Source organism: Garra rufa, chromosome 1, assembly GCF_049309525.1.
Source record: "Garra rufa chromosome 1, GarRuf1.0, whole genome shotgun sequence".
Classification (NCBI taxonomy): domain Eukaryota; kingdom Metazoa; phylum Chordata; class Actinopteri; order Cypriniformes; family Cyprinidae; genus Garra; species Garra rufa.
In genome coordinates this window covers 100,516,182-100,533,361 of record NC_133361.1, presented here as the reverse complement: position 1 = coordinate 100,533,361, position 17,180 = coordinate 100,516,182, and the positions used below count along the sequence as shown (strand labels likewise).

Genomic DNA, 17,180 nt, shown 5'->3' with positions numbered 1-17,180 from the left:
CGGAAACAGCTTTTTGCCTTGAACGTTAAACATCAATTGTTTGCATCGTCAGACGAGAGATTTAGTAATCTTTTCCTTTATAGGTTTTTCAACAAGCGATCACCACGAGATTGCTGGCTGTCTTCTCTGCACAAGTTTCTGTAGTGTAATGGTTATCACGTTCACCTCACACACGAAAGGTCCCCAGTTTGAAACTGTTTTGAAACAGCTGTTGGCTTTTTCCAAAATTGTTTAAGTAGGGATCTACTGCTTTCTTCGTAAACACTACAAATGCCTTCTGCCAAGTGGATTTACCGAGCAGAAACAGAGTTTCTCTTTTGTGGGAAAACATGAAATGTTTGCAAAGTCAGGTGAGGTGTTTAATTATCTTTTCCTTAGTTCGCTCTTCCACAAGCGATCACCAGGAGATTGCTGGCAGTCGTCTCTGCGAAGGATTCCATAGTGTAGTGGTTGTCACGTTTGGCTCATGCGAAAGGTCCCCAGTTCGAAACTTGGTGGTAACAGCTGGTGGCTTTTTCCAAAATTGCTTAAGTAGGGATCTGTTGCTTTATTCGTCAACACTACAAAGGCCTTCTGCCAAGCCGAGTTAAAAGAACGGTGGATTCTAATCAAGTTTCTGTAGTGTAGTGGTCATCACGTTCGCCTAACACACGAAAGGTCCTCGGTTCGAAACCGAGCAGGAACAGAGTTTCTCTTTTGTGGGTAAACATGAACTGTTTGCAAAGTCAGGGGAGGGATTTAGTTATCTTTTCCTTTATTCGTTTTACAGCAAGCGATCACCAGGAGATTGCTGACTGTGTACTTTTTGCAAGTTTCCATAGTGTAGTGGTTATCACGTTCGCCTCACACGCGAAAGGTCCCCAGTTCGAGACTGGGTGGAAACAGGTACTGGCTTTTTCCAAAATTGCTTAAGCCAGGCTCTGCTGCATTCTTAGTCAACACTACAAAGGCCTCTTCTGCCAAGTAGTGTTAAAAGAAGAGAGGCTCCCCGTCAGGTTTCTGTAGTGGTCATCACGTTTGCTTTACACGCGAAAGGTCCTCGGTTCCAAACTGAGCGGAAACAGCTTTTTGCCTTGGACGTAAAACATTAATTGTTTGCATCGTCAGACGAGAGATTTAGTAATCTTTTCCTTTATAGGTTTTTCAACAAGCGATCACCACGAGATTGCTGGCTGTCTTCTCTGCACAAGTTTCTGTAGTGTAATGGTTATCACGTTCACCTCACACACGAAAGGTCCCCAGTTTGAAACTGTTTTGAAACAGCTGTTGGCTTTTTCCAAAATTGTTTAAGTAGGGATCTACTGCTTTCTTCGTAAACACTACAAATGCCTTCTGCCAAGTGGATTTACCGAGCAGAAACAGAATTTCTCTTTTGTGGGAAAACATGAAATGTTTGCAAAGTCAGGTGAGGTGTTTAATTATCTTTTCCTTAGTTCACTCTTCCACAAGCGATCACCAGGAGATTGCTGGCAGTCGTCTCTGCGAAGGATTCCATAGTGTAGTGGTTGTCACGTTTGCCGCATGCGAAAGGTCCCCAGTTCGAAACTTGGTGGTAACAGCTGGTGGCTTTTTCCAAAATTGCTTAAGTAGGGATCTGTTGCTTTCTTCGTCAACACTACAAAGGCCTTCTGCCAAGCCGAGTTAAAAGAACGGTGGACCCTAATCAAGTTTCTGTAGTGTAGTGGTCATCACGTTCGCCTAACACGCGAAAGGTCCTCGGTTCGAAACCGAGCAGAAACAGTGTTTCTCTTTCGTGGGTAAACATGAACTGTTTGCAAAGTCAGGGGAGGGATTTAGTTATCTTTTCCTTTATTCGTTTTACAGCAAGCGATCACCAGGAGATTGCTGGCTGTGTATTTTTTGCAAGTTTCCATAGTGTAGTGGTTATCACGTTCGCCTCACACGCGAAAGGTCCCCAGTTCGAAACTGGGTGGAAACAGCTACTGGCTTTCTCCAAAATTACTTAAACCAGGCTCTGCTGCATTCTTAGTCAACACTACAAAGGCCTCTTCTGCCAAGTAGTGTTAAAAGAAGAGTGGCTCCCCGTCAGGTTTCTGTAGTGGTCATCACGTTCGCTTTACACGCGAAAGGTCCTCGGTTCCAAACTGAGCGGAAACAGCTTTTTGCCTTGAACGTAAAACATTAATTGTTTGCATCGTCAGACGAGAGATTTAGTAATCTTTTCCTTTATAGGTTTTTCAACAAGCGATCACCACGAGATTGCTGGCTGTCTTCTCTGCACAAGTTTCTGTAGTGTAATGGTTATCACGTTCACCTCACACACGAAAGGTCCCCAGTTTGAAACTGTTTTGAAACAGCTGTTGGCTTTTTCCAAAATTGTTTAAGTAGGGATCTACTGCTTTCTTCGTAAACACTACAAATGCCTTCTGCCAAGTGGATTTACCGAGCAGAAACAGAGTTTCTCTTTTGTGGGAAAACATGAAATGTTTGCAAAGTCAGGTGAGGTGTTTAATTATCTTTTCCTTAGTTCGCTATTCCACAAGCGATCACCAGGAGATTGCTGGCAGTCGTCTCTGCGAAGGATTCCATAGTGTAGTGGTTGTCACGTTTGGCTCATGCGAAAGGTCCCCAGTTCGAAACTTGGTGGTAACAGCTGGTGGCTTTTTCCAAAATTGCTTAAGTAGGGATCTGTTGCTTTATTCGTCAACACTACAAAGGCCTTCTGCCAAGCCGAGTTAAAAGAACGGTGGATCCTAATCAAGTTTCTGTAGTGTAGTGGTCATCACGTTCGCCTAACACGCGAAAGGTCCTCGGTTCGAAACCGAGCAGAAACAGAGTTTCTCTTTTGTGGGTAAACATGAACTGTTTGCAAAGTCAGGGGAGGGATTTAGTTATCTTTTCCTTTATTCGTTTTACAGCAAGCGATCACCAGGAGATTGCTGACTGTGTACTTTTTGCAAGTTTCCATAGTGTAGTGGTTATCACGTTTGCCTCACACGCGAAAGGTCCCCAGTTCGAAACTGGGTGGAAACAGGTACTGGCTTTTTCCAAAATTGCTTAAGCCAGGCTCTGCTGCATTCTTAGTCAACACTACAAAGGCCTCTTCTGCCAAGTAGTGTTAAAAGAAGAGAGGCTCCCCGTCAGGTTTCTGTAGTGGTCATCACGTTTGCTTTACACGCGAAAGGTCCTCGGTTCCAAACTGAGCGGAAACAGCTTTTTGCCTTGGACGTAAAACATTAATTGTTTGCATCGTCAGACGAGAGATTTAGTAATCTTTTCCTTTATAGGTTTTTCAACAAGCGATCACCACGAGAATGCTGGCTGTCTTCTCTGCACAAGTTTCTGTAGTGTAATGGTTATCACGTTCACCTCACACACAAAAGGTCCCCAGTTTGAAACTGTTTTGAAACAGCTGTTGGCTTTTTCCAAAATTGTTTAAGTAGGGATCTACTGCTTTCTTCGTAAACACTACAAATGCCTTCTGCCAAGTGGATTTACCGAGCAGAAACAGAGTTTCTCTTTTGTGGGAAAACATGAAATGTTTGCAAAGTCAGGTGAGGTGTTTAATTATCTTTTCCTTAGTTCGCTCTTCCACAAGCGATCACCAGGAGATTGCTGGCAGTCGTCTCTGCGAAGGATTCCATAGTGTAGTGGTTGTCACGTTTGGCTCATGCGAAAGGTCCCCAGTTCGAAACTTGGTGGTAACAGCTGGTGGCTTTTTCCAAAATTGCTTAAGTAGGGATCTGTTGCTTTATTCGTCAACACTACAAAGGCCTTCTGCCAAGCCGAGTTAAAAGAACGGTGGATCCTAATCAAGTTTCTGTAGTGTAGTGGTCATCACGTTCGCCTAACACGCGAAAGGTCCTCGGTTCGAAACCGAGCAGAAACAGAGTTTCTCTTTTGTGGGTAAACATGAACTGTTTGCAAAGTCAGGGGAGGGATTTAGTTATCTTTTCCTTTATTCGTTTTACAGCAAGCGATCACCAGGAGATTGCTGACTGTGTACTTTTTGCAAGTTTCCATAGTGTAGTGGTTATCACGTTCGCCTCACACGCGAAAGGTCCCCAGTTCGAAACTGGGTGGAAACAGGTACTGGCTTTTTCCAAAATTGCTTAAGCCAGGCTCTGCTGCATTCTTAGTCAACACTACAAAGGCCTCTTCTGCCAAGTAGTGTTAAAAGAAGAGTGGCTCCCCGTCAGGTTTCTGTAGTGGTCATCACGTTCGCTTTACACGCGAAAGGTCCTCGGTTCCAAACTGAGCGGAAACAGCTTTTTGCCTTGAACGTAAAACATTAATTGTTTGCATCGTCAGACGAGAGATTTAGTAATCTTTTCCTTTATAGGTTTTTCAACAAGCGATCACCACGAGAATGCTGGCTGTCTTCTCTGCACAAGTTTCTGTAGTGTAATGGTTATCACGTTTACCTCACACACAAAAGGTCCCCAGTTTGTAACTGTTTTGAAACAGCTGTTGGCTTTTTCCAAAATTGTTTAAGTAGGGATCTACTGCTTTCTTCGTAAACACTACAAATGCCTTCTGCCAAGTGGATTTACCGAGCAGAAACAGAGTTTCTCTTTTGTGGGAAAACATGAAATGTTTGCAAAGTCAGGTGAGGTGTTTAATTATCTTTTCCTTAGTTCGCTCTTCCACAAGCGATCACCAGGAGATTGCTGGCAGTCGTCTCTGCGAAGGATTCCATAGTGTAGTGGTTGTCACGTTTGCCGCATGCGAAAGGTCCCCAGTTCGAAACTTGGTGGTAACAGCTGGTGGCTTTTTCCAAAATTGCTTAAGTAGGGATCTGTTGCTTTCTTCGTCAACACTACAAAGGCCTTCTGCCAAGCCGAGTTAAAAGAACGGTGGACCCTAATCAAGTTTCTGTAGTGTAGTGGTCATCACGTTCGCCTAACACGCGAAAGGTCCTCGGTTCGAAACCGAGCAGAAACAGTGTTTCTATTTTGTTGGTAAACATGAACTGTTTGCAAAGTCAGGGGAGGGATTTAGTTATCTTTTCCTTTATTCGTTTTACAGCAAGCGATCACCAGGAGATTGCTGGCTGTGTACTTTTTGCAAGTTTCCATAGTGTAGTGGTTATCACGTTCGCCTCACACGCGAAAGGTCCCCAGTTCGAAACTGGGTGGAAACAGGTACTGGCTTTTTCCAAAATTGCTTAAGCCAGGCTCTGCTGCATTCTTAGTCAACACTACAAAGGCCTCTTCTGCCAAGTAGTGTTAAAAGAAGAGTGGCTCCCCGTCAGGTTTCTGTAGTGGTCATCACGTTCGCTTTACACGCGAAAGGTCCTCGGTTCCAAACTGAGCGGAAACAGCTTTTTGCCTTGAACGTTAAACATCAATTGTTTGCATCGTCAGACGAGAGATTTAGTAATCTTTTCCTTTATAGGTTTTTCAACAAGCGATCACCACGAGATTGCTGGCTGTCTTCTCTGCACAAGTTTCTGTAGTGTAATGGTTATCACGTTCACCTCACACACGAAAGGTCCCCAGTTTGAAACTGTTTTGAAACAGCTGTTGGCTTTTTCCAAAATTGTTTAAGTAGGGATCTACTGCTTTCTTCGTAAACACTACAAATGCCTTCTGCCAAGTGGATTTACCGAGCAGAAACAGAGTTTCTCTTTTGTGGGAAAACATGAAATGTTTGCAAAGTCAGGTGAGGTGTTTAATTATCTTTTCCTTAGTTCGCTCTTCCACAAGCGATCACCAGGAGATTGCTGGCAGTCGTCTCTGCGAAGGATTCCATAGTGTAGTGGTTGTCACGTTTGGCTCATGCGAAAGGTCCCCAGTTCGAAACTTGGTGGTAACAGCTGGTGGCTTTTTCCAAAATTGCTTAAGTAGGGATCTGTTGCTTTATTCGTCAACACTACAAAGGCCTTCTGCCAAGCCGAGTTAAAAGAACGGTGGATTCTAATCAAGTTTCTGTAGTGTAGTGGTCATCACGTTCGCCTAACACACGAAAAGTCCTCGGTTCGAAACCGAGCAGAAACAGAGTTTCTCTTTTGTGGGTAAACATGAACTGTTTGCAAAGTCAGGGGAGGGATTTAGTTATCTTTTCCTTTATTCGTTTTACAGCAAGCGATCACCAGGAGATTGCTGACTGTGTACTTTTTGCAAGTTTCCATAGTGTAGTGGTTATCACGTTCGCCTCACACGCGAAAGGTCCCCAGTTCGAAACTGGGTGGAAACAGGTACTGGCTTTTTCCAAAATTGCTTAAGCCAGGCTCTGCTGCATTCTTAGTCAACACTACAAAGGCCTCTTCTGCCAAGTAGTGTTAAAAGAAGAGAGGCTCCCCGTCAGGTTTCTGTAGTGGTCATCACGTTTGCTTTACACGCGAAAGGTCCTCGGTTCCAAACTGAGCGGAAACAGCTTTTTGCCTTGGACGTAAAACATTAATTGTTTGCATCGTCAGACGAGAGATTTAGTAATCTTTTCCTTTATAGGTTTTTCAACAAGCGATCACCACGAGAATGCTGGCTGTCTTCTCTGCACAAGTTTCTGTAGTGTAATGGTTATCACGTTCACCTCACACACAAAAGGTCCCCAGTTTGAAACTGTTTTGAAACAGCTGTTGGCTTTTTCCAAAATTGTTTAAGTAGGGATCTACTGCTTTCTTCGTAAACACTACAAATGCCTTCTGCCAAGTGGATTTACCGAGCAGAAACAGAGTTTCTCTTTTGTGGGAAAACATGAAATGTTTGCAAAGTCAGGTGAGGTGTTTAATTATCTTTTCCTTAGTTCACTCTTCCACAAGCGATCACCAGGAGATTGCTGGCAGTCGTCTCTGCGAAGGATTCCATAGTGTAGTGGTTGTCACGTTTGCCGCATGCGAAAGGTCCCCAGTTCGAAACTTGGTGGTAACAGCTGGTGGCTTTTTCCAAAATTGCTTAAGTAGGGATCTGTTGCTTTCTTCGTCAACACTACAAAGGCCTTCTGCCAAGCCAAGTTAAAAGAACGGTGGACCCTAATCAAGTTTCTGTAGTGTAGTGGTCATCACGTTCGTCTAACACACGAAAGGTCCTCGGTTCGAAACCGAGCAGAAACAGAGTTTCTCTTTTGTGGGTAAACATGAACTGTTTGCAAAGTCAGGGGAGGGATTTAGTTATCTTTTCCTTTATTCGTTTTACAGCAAGCGATCACCAGGAGATTGCTGACTGTGTACTTTTTGCAAGTTTCCATAGTGTAGTGGTTATCACGTTCGCCTCACACGCGAAAGGTCCCCAGTTCGAAACTGGGTGGAAACAGGTACTGGCTTTTTCCAAAATTGCTTAAGCCAGGCTCTGCTGCATTCTTAGTCAACACTACAAAGGCCTCTTCTGCCAAGTAGTGTTAAAAGAAGAGAGGCTCCCCGTCAGGTTTCTGTAGTGGTCATCACGTTTGCTTTACACGCGAAAGGTCCTCGGTTCCAAACTGAGTGGAAACAGCTTTTTGCCTTGGACGTAAAACATTAATTGTTTGCATCGTCAGACGAGAGATTTAGTAATCTTTTCCTTTATAGGTTTTTCAACAAGCGATCACCACGAGAATGCTGGCTGTCTTCTCTGCACAAGTTTCTGTAGTGTAATGGTTATCACGTTCACCTCACACACAAAAGGTCCCCAGTTTGAAACTGTTTTGAAACAGCTGTTGGCTTTTTCCAAAATTGTTTAAGTAGGGATCTACTGCTTTCTTCGTAAACACTACAAATGCCTTCTGCCAAGTGGATTTACCGAGCAGAAACAGAGTTTCTCTTTTGTGGGAAAACATGAAATGTTTGCAAAGTCAGGTGAGGTGTTTAATTATCTTTTCCTTAGTTCGCTCTTCCACAAGCGATCACCAGGAGATTGCTGGCAGTCGTCTCTGCGAAGGATTCCATAGTGTAGTGGTTGTCACGTTTGCCGCATGCGAAAGGTCACCAGTTCGAAACTTGGTGGTAACAGCTGGTGGCTTTTTCCAAAATTGCTTAAGTAGGGATCTGTTGCTTTCTTCGTCAACACTACAAAGGCCTTCTGCCAAGCCGAGTTAAAAGAACGGTGGACCCTAATCAAGTTTCTGTAGTGTAGTGGTCATCACGTTCGCCTAACACGCGAAAGGTCTTCGGTTCGAAACCGAGCAGAAACAGTGTTTCTCTTTTGTTGGTAAACATGAACTGTTTGCAAAGTCAGGGGAGGGATTTAGTTATCTTTTCCTTTATTCGTTTTACAGCAAGCGATCACCAGGAGATTGCTGGCTGTGTACTTTTTGCAAGTTTCCATAGTGTAGTGGTTATCACGTTCGCCTCACACGCGAAAGGTCCCCAGTTCGAAACTGGGTGGAAACAGGTACTGGCTTTTTCCAAAATTGCTTAAGCCAGGCTCTGCTGCATTCTTAGTCAACACTACAAAGGCCTCTTCTGCCAAGTAGTGTTAAAAGAAGAGAGGCTCCCCGTCAGGTTTCTGTAGTGGTCATCACGTTTGCTTTACACGCGAAAGGTCCTCGGTTCCAAACTGAGCGGAAACAGCTTTTTGCCTTGGACGTAAAACATTAATTGTTTGCATCGTCAGACGAGAGATTTAGTAATCTTTTCCTTTATAGGTTTTTCAACAAGCGATCACCACGAGATTGCTGGCTGTCTTCTCTGCACAAGTTTCTGTAGTGTAATGGTTATCACGTTCACCTCACACACAAAAGGTCCCCAGTTTGAAACTGTTTTGAAACAGCTGTTGGCTTTTTCCAAAATTGTTTAAGTAGGGATCTACTGCTTTCTTCGTAAACACTACAAATGCCTTCTGCCAAGTGGATTTACCGAGCAGAAACAGAATTTCTCTTTTGTGGGAAAACATGAAATGTTTGCAAAGTCAGGTGAGGTGTTTAATTATCTTTTCCTTAGTTCGCTCTTCCACAAGCGATCACCAGGAGATTGCTGGCAGTCGTCTCTGCGAAGGATTCCATAGTGTAGTGGTTGTCACGTTTGCCGCATGCGAAAGGTCCCCAGTTCGAAACTTGGTGGTAACAGCTGGTGGCTTTTTCCAAAATTGCTTAAGTAGGGATCTGTTGCTTTCTTCGTCAACACTACAAAGGCCTTCTGCCAAGCCGAGTTAAAAGAACGGTGGACCCTAATCAAGTTTCTGTAGTGTAGTGGTCATCACGTTCGCCTAACACGCGAAAGGTCCTCGGTTCGAAACCGAGCAGAAACAGTGTTTCTCTTTCGTGGGTAAACATGAACTGTTTGCAAAGTCAGGGGAGGGATTTAGTTATCTTTTCCTTTATTCGTTTTACAGCAAGCGATCACCAGGAGATTGCTGGCTGTGTATTTTTTGCAAGTTTCCATAGTGTAGTGGTTATCACGTTTGCCTCACACGCGAAAGGTCCCCAGTTCGAAACTGGGTGGAAACAGCTACTGGCTTTCTCCAAAATTACTTAAACCAGGCTCTGCTGCATTCTTAGTCAACACTACAAAGGCCTCTTCTGCCAAGTAGTGTTAAAAGAAGAGTGGCTCCCCGTCAGGTTTCTGTAGTGGTCATCACGTTCGCTTTACACGCGAAAGGTCCTCGGTTCCAAACTGAGCGGAAACAGCTTTTTGCCTTGAACGTAAAACATTAATTGTTTGCATCGTCAGACGAGAGATTTAGTAATCTTTTCCTTTATAGGTTTTTCAACAAGCGATCACCACGAGATTGCTGGCTGTCTTCTCTGCACAAGTTTCTGTAGTGTAATGGTTATCACGTTCACCTCACACACGAAAGGTCCCCAGTTTGAAACTGTTTTGAAACAGCTGTTGGCTTTTTCCAAAATTGTTTAAGTAGGGATCTACTGCTTTCTTCGTAAACACTACAAATGCCTTCTGCCAAGTGGATTTACCGAGCAGAAACAGAGTTTCTCTTTTGTGGGAAAACATGAAATGTTTGCAAAGTCAGGTGAGGTGTTTAATTATCTTTTCCTTAGTTCGCTCTTCCACAAGCGATCACCAGGAGATTGCTGGCAGTCGTCTCTGCGAAGGATTCCATAGTGTAGTGGTTGTCACGTTTGCCGCATGCGAAAGGTCACCAGTTCGAAACTTGGTGGTAACAGCTGGTGGCTTTTTCCAAAATTGCTTAAGTAGGGATCTGTTGCTTTCTTCGTCAACACTACAAAGGCCTTCTGCCAAGCCGAGTTAAAAGAACGGTGGACACTAATCAAGTTTCTGTAGTGTAGTGGTCATCACGTTCGCCTAACACGCGAAAGGTCCTCGGTTCGAAACCGAGCAGAAACAGTGTTTCTCTTTCGTGGGTAAACATGAACTGTTTGCAAAGTCAGGGGAGGGATTTAGTTATCTTTTCCTTTATTCGTTTTACAGCAAGCGATCACCAGGAGATTGCTGGCTGTGTATTTTTTGCAAGTTTCCATAGTGTAGTGGTTATCACGTTCGCCTCACACGCGAAAGGTCCCCAGTTCGAAACTGGGTGGAAACAGCTACTGGCTTTCTCCAAAATTACTTAAACCAGGCTCTGCTGCATTCTTAGTCAACACTACAAAGGCCTCTTCTGCCAAGTAGTGTTAAAAGAAGAGAGGCTCCCCGTCAGGTTTCTGTAGTGGTCATCACGTTCGCTTTACACGCGAAAGGTCCTCGGTTCCAAACTGAGCGGAAACAGCTTTTTGCCTTGAACGTAAAACATTAATTGTTTGCATCGTCAGACGAGAGATTTAGTAATCTTTTCCTTTATAGGTTTTTCAACAAGCGATCACCACGAGAATGCTGGCTGTCTTCTCTGCACAAGTTTCTGTAGTGTAATGGTTATCACGTTTACCTCACACACAAAAGGTCCCCAGTTTGTAACTGTTTTGAAACAGCTGTTGGCTTTTTCCAAAATTGTTTAAGTAGGGATCTACTGCTTTCTTCGTAAACACTACAAATGCCTTCTGCCAAGTGGATTTACCGAGCAGAAACAGAGTTTCTCTTTTGTGGGAAAACATGAAATGTTTGCAAAGTCAGGTGAGGTGTTTAATTATCTTTTCCTTAGTTCGCTCTTCCACAAGCGATCACCAGGAGATTGCTGGCAGTCGTCTCTGCGAAGGATTCCATAGTGTAGTGGTTGTCACGTTTGCCGCATGCGAAAGGTCCCCAGTTCGAAACTTGGTGGTAACAGCTGGTGGCTTTTTCCAAAATTGCTTAAGTAGGGATCTGTTGCTTTCTTCGTCAACACTACAAAGGCCTTCTGCCAAGCCGAGTTAAAAGAACGGTGGACCCTAATCAAGTTTCTGTAGTGTAGTGGTCATCACGTTCGCCTAACACGCGAAAGGTCCTCGGTTCGAAACCGAGCAGAAACAGTGTTTCTATTTTGTTGGTAAACATGAACTGTTTGCAAAGTCAGGGGAGGGATTTAGTTATCTTTTCCTTTATTCGTTTTACAGCAAGCGATCACCAGGAGATTGCTGGCTGTGTACTTTTTGCAAGTTTCCATAGTGTAGTGGTTATCACGTTCGCCTCACACGCGAAAGGTCCCCAGTTCGAAACTGGGTGGAAACAGGTACTGGCTTTTTCCAAAATTGCTTAAGCCAGGCTCTGCTGCATTCTTAGTCAACACTACAAAGGCCTCTTCTGCCAAGTAGTGTTAAAAGAAGAGTGGCTCCCCGTCAGGTTTCTGTAGTGGTCATCACGTTCGCTTTACACGCGAAAGGTCCTCGGTTCCAAACTGAGCGGAAACAGCTTTTTGCCTTGAACGTTAAACATCAATTGTTTGCATCGTCAGACGAGAGATTTAGTAATCTTTTCCTTTATAGGTTTTTCAACAAGCGATCACCACGAGATTGCTGGCTGTCTTCTCTGCACAAGTTTCTGTAGTGTAATGGTTATCACGTTCACCTCACACACGAAAGGTCCCCAGTTTGAAACTGTTTTGAAACAGCTGTTGGCTTTTTCCAAAATTGTTTAAGTAGGGATCTACTGCTTTCTTCGTAAACACTACAAATGCCTTCTGCCAAGTGGATTTACCGAGCAGAAACAGAGTTTCTCTTTTGTGGGAAAACATGAAATGTTTGCAAAGTCAGGTGAGGTGTTTAATTATCTTTTCCTTAGTTCGCTCTTCCACAAGCGATCACCAGGAGATTGCTGGCAGTCGTCTCTGCGAAGGATTCCATAGTGTAGTGGTTGTCACGTTTGGCTCATGCGAAAGGTCCCCAGTTCGAAACTTGGTGGTAACAGCTGGTGGCTTTTTCCAAAATTGCTTAAGTAGGGATCTGTTGCTTTATTCGTCAACACTACAAAGGCCTTCTGCCAAGCCGAGTTAAAAGAACGGTGGATTCTAATCAAGTTTCTGTAGTGTAGTGGTCATCACGTTCGCCTAACACACGAAAGGTCCTCGGTTCGAAACCGAGCAGGAACAGAGTTTCTCTTTTGTGGGTAAACATGAACTGTTTGCAAAGTCAGGGGAGGGATTTAGTTATCTTTTCCTTTATTCGTTTTACAGCAAGCGATCACCAGGAGATTGCTGACTGTGTACTTTTTGCAAGTTTCCATAGTGTAGTGGTTATCACGTTCGCCTCACACGCGAAAGGTCCCCAGTTCGAGACTGGGTGGAAACAGGTACTGGCTTTTTCCAAAATTGCTTAAGCCAGGCTCTGCTGCATTCTTAGTCAACACTACAAAGGCCTCTTCTGCCAAGTAGTGTTAAAAGAAGAGAGGCTCCCCGTCAGGTTTCTGTAGTGGTCATCACGTTTGCTTTACACGCGAAAGGTCCTCGGTTCCAAACTGAGCGGAAACAGCTTTTTGCCTTGGACGTAAAACATTAATTGTTTGCATCGTCAGACGAGAGATTTAGTAATCTTTTCCTTTATAGGTTTTTCAACAAGCGATCACCACGAGATTGCTGGCTGTCTTCTCTGCACAAGTTTCTGTAGTGTAATGGTTATCACGTTCACCTCACACACGAAAGGTCCCCAGTTTGAAACTGTTTTGAAACAGCTGTTGGCTTTTTCCAAAATTGTTTAAGTAGGGATCTACTGCTTTCTTCGTAAACACTACAAATGCCTTCTGCCAAGTGGATTTACCGAGCAGAAACAGAATTTCTCTTTTGTGGGAAAACATGAAATGTTTGCAAAGTCAGGTGAGGTGTTTAATTATCTTTTCCTTAGTTCACTCTTCCACAAGCGATCACCAGGAGATTGCTGGCAGTCGTCTCTGCGAAGGATTCCATAGTGTAGTGGTTGTCACGTTTGCCGCATGCGAAAGGTCCCCAGTTCGAAACTTGGTGGTAACAGCTGGTGGCTTTTTCCAAAATTGCTTAAGTAGGGATCTGTTGCTTTCTTCGTCAACACTACAAAGGCCTTCTGCCAAGCCGAGTTAAAAGAACGGTGGACCCTAATCAAGTTTCTGTAGTGTAGTGGTCATCACGTTCGCCTAACACGCGAAAGGTCCTCGGTTCGAAACCGAGCAGAAACAGTGTTTCTCTTTCGTGGGTAAACATGAACTGTTTGCAAAGTCAGGGGAGGGATTTAGTTATCTTTTCCTTTATTCGTTTTACAGCAAGCGATCACCAGGAGATTGCTGGCTGTGTATTTTTTGCAAGTTTCCATAGTGTAGTGGTTATCACGTTCGCCTCACACGCGAAAGGTCCCCAGTTCGAAACTGGGTGGAAACAGCTACTGGCTTTCTCCAAAATTACTTAAACCAGGCTCTGCTGCATTCTTAGTCAACACTACAAAGGCCTCTTCTGCCAAGTAGTGTTAAAAGAAGAGTGGCTCCCCGTCAGGTTTCTGTAGTGGTCATCACGTTCGCTTTACACGCGAAAGGTCCTCGGTTCCAAACTGAGCGGAAACAGCTTTTTGCCTTGAACGTAAAACATTAATTGTTTGCATCGTCAGACGAGAGATTTAGTAATCTTTTCCTTTATAGGTTTTTCAACAAGCGATCACCACGAGATTGCTGGCTGTCTTCTCTGCACAAGTTTCTGTAGTGTAATGGTTATCACGTTCACCTCACACACGAAAGGTCCCCAGTTTGAAACTGTTTTGAAACAGCTGTTGGCTTTTTCCAAAATTGTTTAAGTAGGGATCTACTGCTTTCTTCGTAAACACTACAAATGCCTTCTGCCAAGTGGATTTACCGAGCAGAAACAGAGTTTCTCTTTTGTGGGAAAACATGAAATGTTTGCAAAGTCAGGTGAGGTGTTTAATTATCTTTTCCTTAGTTCGCTATTCCACAAGCGATCACCAGGAGATTGCTGGCAGTCGTCTCTGCGAAGGATTCCATAGTGTAGTGGTTGTCACGTTTGGCTCATGCGAAAGGTCCCCAGTTCGAAACTTGGTGGTAACAGCTGGTGGCTTTTTCCAAAATTGCTTAAGTAGGGATCTGTTGCTTTATTCGTCAACACTACAAAGGCCTTCTGCCAAGCCGAGTTAAAAGAACGGTGGATCCTAATCAAGTTTCTGTAGTGTAGTGGTCATCACGTTCGCCTAACACGCGAAAGGTCCTCGGTTCGAAACCGAGCAGAAACAGAGTTTCTCTTTTGTGGGTAAACATGAACTGTTTGCAAAGTCAGGGGAGGGATTTAGTTATCTTTTCCTTTATTCGTTTTACAGCAAGCGATCACCAGGAGATTGCTGACTGTGTACTTTTTGCAAGTTTCCATAGTGTAGTGGTTATCACGTTTGCCTCACACGCGAAAGGTCCCCAGTTCGAAACTGGGTGGAAACAGGTACTGGCTTTTTCCAAAATTGCTTAAGCCAGGCTCTGCTGCATTCTTAGTCAACACTACAAAGGCCTCTTCTGCCAAGTAGTGTTAAAAGAAGAGAGGCTCCCCGTCAGGTTTCTGTAGTGGTCATCACGTTTGCTTTACACGCGAAAGGTCCTCGGTTCCAAACTGAGCGGAAACAGCTTTTTGCCTTGGACGTAAAACATTAATTGTTTGCATCGTCAGACGAGAGATTTAGTAATCTTTTCCTTTATAGGTTTTTCAACAAGCGATCACCACGAGAATGCTGGCTGTCTTCTCTGCACAAGTTTCTGTAGTGTAATGGTTATCACGTTCACCTCACACACAAAAGGTCCCCAGTTTGAAACTGTTTTGAAACAGCTGTTGGCTTTTTCCAAAATTGTTTAAGTAGGGATCTACTGCTTTCTTCGTAAACACTACAAATGCCTTCTGCCAAGTGGATTTACCGAGCAGAAACAGAGTTTCTCTTTTGTGGGAAAACATGAAATGTTTGCAAAGTCAGGTGAGGTGTTTAATTATCTTTTCCTTAGTTCGCTCTTCCACAAGCGATCACCAGGAGATTGCTGGCAGTCATCTCTGCACGGGATTCCATAGTGTAGTGGTTGTCACGTTCGCCTCATGCGAAAGGTCCCCAGTTCGAAACTTGGTGGTAACAGCTGGTGGCTTTTTCCAAAATTGCTTAAGTAGGGATCTGTTGCTTTATTCGTCAACACTACAAAGGCCTTCTGCCAAGCCGAGTTAAAAGAACGGTGGATCCTAATCAAGTTTCTGTAGTGTAGTGGTCATCACGTTCGCCTAACACGCGAAAGGTCCTCGGTTCGAAACCGAGCAGAAACAGAGTTTCTCTTTTGTGGGTAAACATGAACTGTTTGCAAAGTCAGGGGAGGGATTTAGTTATCTTTTCCTTTATTCGTTTTACAGCAAGCGATCACCAGGAGATTGCTGACTGTGTATTTTTTGCAAGTTTCCATAGTGTAGTGGTTATCACGTTCGCCTCACACGCGAAAGGTCCCCAGTTCGAAACTGGGTGGAAACAGGTACTGGCTTTTTCCAAAATTGCTTAAGCCAGGCTCTGCTGCATTCTTAGTCAACACTACAAAGGCCTCTTCTGCCAAGTAGTGTTAAAAGAAGAGTGGCTCCCCGTCAGGTTTCTGTAGTGGTCATCACGTTCGCTTTACACGCGAAAGGTCCTCGGTTCCAAACTGAGCGGAAACAGCTTTTTGCCTTGAACGTAAAACATTAATTGTTTGCATCGTCAGACGAGAGATTTAGTAATCTTTTCCTTTATAGGTTTTTCAACAAGCGATCACCACGAGAATGCTGGCTGTCTTCTCTGCACAAGTTTCTGTAGTGTAATGGTTATCACGTTTACCTCACACACAAAAGGTCCCCAGTTTGTAACTGTTTTGAAACAGCTGTTGGCTTTTTCCAAAATTGTTTAAGTAGGGATCTACTGCTTTCTTCGTGAACACTACAAATGCCTTCTGCCAAGTGGATTTACCGAGCAGAAACAGAGTTTCTCTTTTGTGGGAAAACATGAAATGTTTGCAAAGTCAGGTGAGGTGTTTAATTATCTTTTCCTTAGTTCGCTCTTCCACAAGCGATCACCAGGAGATTGCTGGCAGTCGTCTCTGCGAAGGATTCCATAGTGTAGTGGTTGTCACGTTTGCCGCATGCGAAAGGTCCCCAGTTCGAAACTTGGTGGTAACAGCTGGTGGCTTTTTCCAAAATTGCTTAAGTAGGGATCTGTTGCTTTCTTCGTCAACACTACAAAGGCCTTCTGCCAAGCCGAGTTAAAAGAACGGTGGACCCTAATCAAGTTTCTGTAGTGTAGTGGTCATCACGTTCGCCTAACACGCGAAAGGTCCTCGGTTCGAAACCGAGCAGAAACAGTGTTTCTATTTTGTTGGTAAACATGAACTGTTTGCAAAGTCAGGGGAGGGATTTAGTTATCTTTTCCTTTATTCGTTTTACAGCAAGCGATCACCAGGAGATTGCTGGCTGTGTACTTTTTGCAAGTTTCCATAGTGTAGTGGTTATCACGTTCGCCTCACACGCGAAAGGTCCCCAGTTCGAAACTGGGTGGAAACAGGTACTGGCTTTTTCCAAAATTGCTTAAGCCAGGCTCTGCTGCATTCTTAGTCAACACTACAAAGGCCTCTTCTGCCAAGTAGTGTTAAAAGAAGAGTGGCTCCCCGTCAGGTTTCTGTAGTGGTCATCACGTTCGCTTTACACGCGAAAGGTCCTCGGTTCCAAACTGAGCGGAAACAGCTTTTTGCCTTGAACGTTAAACATCAATTGTTTGCATCGTCAGACGAGAGATTTAGTAATCTTTTCCTTTATAGGTTTTTCAACAAGCGATCACCACGAGATTGCTGGCTGTCTTCTCTGCACAAGTTTCTGTAGTGTAATGGTTATCACGTTCACCTCACACACGAAAGGTCCCCAGTTTGAAACTGTTTTGAAACAGCTGTTGGCTTTTTCCAAAATTGTTTAAGTAGGGATCTACTGCTTTCTTCGTAAACACTACAAATGCCTTCTGCCAAGTGGATTTACCGAGCA

General features: G+C 44.0%; 28 non-coding genes across 28 annotated transcripts; all 28 read left to right on the top strand.

The window, feature by feature from the left end:
- The first annotated feature begins 811 nt into the window (after positions 1–811).
- Positions 812–884, top strand: trnav-cac (transfer RNA valine (anticodon CAC)). The gene has a single exon. It is a non-coding gene; the product is annotated as a tRNA-Val (tRNA).
- Positions 885–1,667: 783 nt separating this feature from the next.
- trnav-aac (transfer RNA valine (anticodon AAC)) lies at positions 1,668–1,740 on the top strand. The gene has a single exon. It is a non-coding gene; the product is annotated as a tRNA-Val (tRNA).
- Positions 1,741–1,866: 126 nt separating this feature from the next.
- On the top strand, positions 1,867–1,939 carry trnav-cac (transfer RNA valine (anticodon CAC)). The gene has a single exon. It is a non-coding gene; the product is annotated as a tRNA-Val (tRNA).
- A 783-nt stretch (positions 1,940–2,722) lies between these two features.
- On the top strand, positions 2,723–2,795 carry trnav-aac (transfer RNA valine (anticodon AAC)). The gene has a single exon. It is a non-coding gene; the product is annotated as a tRNA-Val (tRNA).
- A 126-nt stretch (positions 2,796–2,921) lies between these two features.
- Positions 2,922–2,994, top strand: trnav-cac (transfer RNA valine (anticodon CAC)). The gene has a single exon. It is a non-coding gene; the product is annotated as a tRNA-Val (tRNA).
- Positions 2,995–3,777: 783 nt separating this feature from the next.
- Positions 3,778–3,850, top strand: trnav-aac (transfer RNA valine (anticodon AAC)). The gene has a single exon. It is a non-coding gene; the product is annotated as a tRNA-Val (tRNA).
- Positions 3,851–3,976: 126 nt separating this feature from the next.
- On the top strand, positions 3,977–4,049 carry trnav-cac (transfer RNA valine (anticodon CAC)). The gene has a single exon. It is a non-coding gene; the product is annotated as a tRNA-Val (tRNA).
- A 783-nt stretch (positions 4,050–4,832) lies between these two features.
- Positions 4,833–4,905, top strand: trnav-aac (transfer RNA valine (anticodon AAC)). Its single transcript has one exon. It is a non-coding gene; the product is annotated as a tRNA-Val (tRNA).
- A 126-nt stretch (positions 4,906–5,031) lies between these two features.
- On the top strand, positions 5,032–5,104 carry trnav-cac (transfer RNA valine (anticodon CAC)). Its single transcript has one exon. It is a non-coding gene; the product is annotated as a tRNA-Val (tRNA).
- Positions 5,105–6,086: 982 nt separating this feature from the next.
- Positions 6,087–6,159, top strand: trnav-cac (transfer RNA valine (anticodon CAC)). The gene has a single exon. It is a non-coding gene; the product is annotated as a tRNA-Val (tRNA).
- A 783-nt stretch (positions 6,160–6,942) lies between these two features.
- Positions 6,943–7,015, top strand: trnav-aac (transfer RNA valine (anticodon AAC)). The gene has a single exon. It is a non-coding gene; the product is annotated as a tRNA-Val (tRNA).
- Positions 7,016–7,141: 126 nt separating this feature from the next.
- trnav-cac (transfer RNA valine (anticodon CAC)) lies at positions 7,142–7,214 on the top strand. The gene has a single exon. It is a non-coding gene; the product is annotated as a tRNA-Val (tRNA).
- A 982-nt stretch (positions 7,215–8,196) lies between these two features.
- trnav-cac (transfer RNA valine (anticodon CAC)) lies at positions 8,197–8,269 on the top strand. Its single transcript has one exon. It is a non-coding gene; the product is annotated as a tRNA-Val (tRNA).
- Positions 8,270–9,052: 783 nt separating this feature from the next.
- On the top strand, positions 9,053–9,125 carry trnav-aac (transfer RNA valine (anticodon AAC)). The gene has a single exon. It is a non-coding gene; the product is annotated as a tRNA-Val (tRNA).
- A 126-nt stretch (positions 9,126–9,251) lies between these two features.
- trnav-cac (transfer RNA valine (anticodon CAC)) lies at positions 9,252–9,324 on the top strand. The gene has a single exon. It is a non-coding gene; the product is annotated as a tRNA-Val (tRNA).
- A 783-nt stretch (positions 9,325–10,107) lies between these two features.
- On the top strand, positions 10,108–10,180 carry trnav-aac (transfer RNA valine (anticodon AAC)). The gene has a single exon. It is a non-coding gene; the product is annotated as a tRNA-Val (tRNA).
- A 126-nt stretch (positions 10,181–10,306) lies between these two features.
- On the top strand, positions 10,307–10,379 carry trnav-cac (transfer RNA valine (anticodon CAC)). The gene has a single exon. It is a non-coding gene; the product is annotated as a tRNA-Val (tRNA).
- Positions 10,380–11,162: 783 nt separating this feature from the next.
- On the top strand, positions 11,163–11,235 carry trnav-aac (transfer RNA valine (anticodon AAC)). The gene has a single exon. It is a non-coding gene; the product is annotated as a tRNA-Val (tRNA).
- A 126-nt stretch (positions 11,236–11,361) lies between these two features.
- trnav-cac (transfer RNA valine (anticodon CAC)) lies at positions 11,362–11,434 on the top strand. The gene has a single exon. It is a non-coding gene; the product is annotated as a tRNA-Val (tRNA).
- A 982-nt stretch (positions 11,435–12,416) lies between these two features.
- trnav-cac (transfer RNA valine (anticodon CAC)) lies at positions 12,417–12,489 on the top strand. The gene has a single exon. It is a non-coding gene; the product is annotated as a tRNA-Val (tRNA).
- A 783-nt stretch (positions 12,490–13,272) lies between these two features.
- trnav-aac (transfer RNA valine (anticodon AAC)) lies at positions 13,273–13,345 on the top strand. Its single transcript has one exon. It is a non-coding gene; the product is annotated as a tRNA-Val (tRNA).
- A 126-nt stretch (positions 13,346–13,471) lies between these two features.
- On the top strand, positions 13,472–13,544 carry trnav-cac (transfer RNA valine (anticodon CAC)). Its single transcript has one exon. It is a non-coding gene; the product is annotated as a tRNA-Val (tRNA).
- A 783-nt stretch (positions 13,545–14,327) lies between these two features.
- trnav-aac (transfer RNA valine (anticodon AAC)) lies at positions 14,328–14,400 on the top strand. The gene has a single exon. It is a non-coding gene; the product is annotated as a tRNA-Val (tRNA).
- A 126-nt stretch (positions 14,401–14,526) lies between these two features.
- trnav-cac (transfer RNA valine (anticodon CAC)) lies at positions 14,527–14,599 on the top strand. The gene has a single exon. It is a non-coding gene; the product is annotated as a tRNA-Val (tRNA).
- A 783-nt stretch (positions 14,600–15,382) lies between these two features.
- Positions 15,383–15,455, top strand: trnav-aac (transfer RNA valine (anticodon AAC)). The gene has a single exon. It is a non-coding gene; the product is annotated as a tRNA-Val (tRNA).
- Positions 15,456–15,581: 126 nt separating this feature from the next.
- On the top strand, positions 15,582–15,654 carry trnav-cac (transfer RNA valine (anticodon CAC)). The gene has a single exon. It is a non-coding gene; the product is annotated as a tRNA-Val (tRNA).
- Positions 15,655–16,437: 783 nt separating this feature from the next.
- On the top strand, positions 16,438–16,510 carry trnav-aac (transfer RNA valine (anticodon AAC)). The gene has a single exon. It is a non-coding gene; the product is annotated as a tRNA-Val (tRNA).
- Positions 16,511–16,636: 126 nt separating this feature from the next.
- trnav-cac (transfer RNA valine (anticodon CAC)) lies at positions 16,637–16,709 on the top strand. Its single transcript has one exon. It is a non-coding gene; the product is annotated as a tRNA-Val (tRNA).
- The last annotated feature ends 471 nt before the right edge of the window (positions 16,710–17,180 follow it).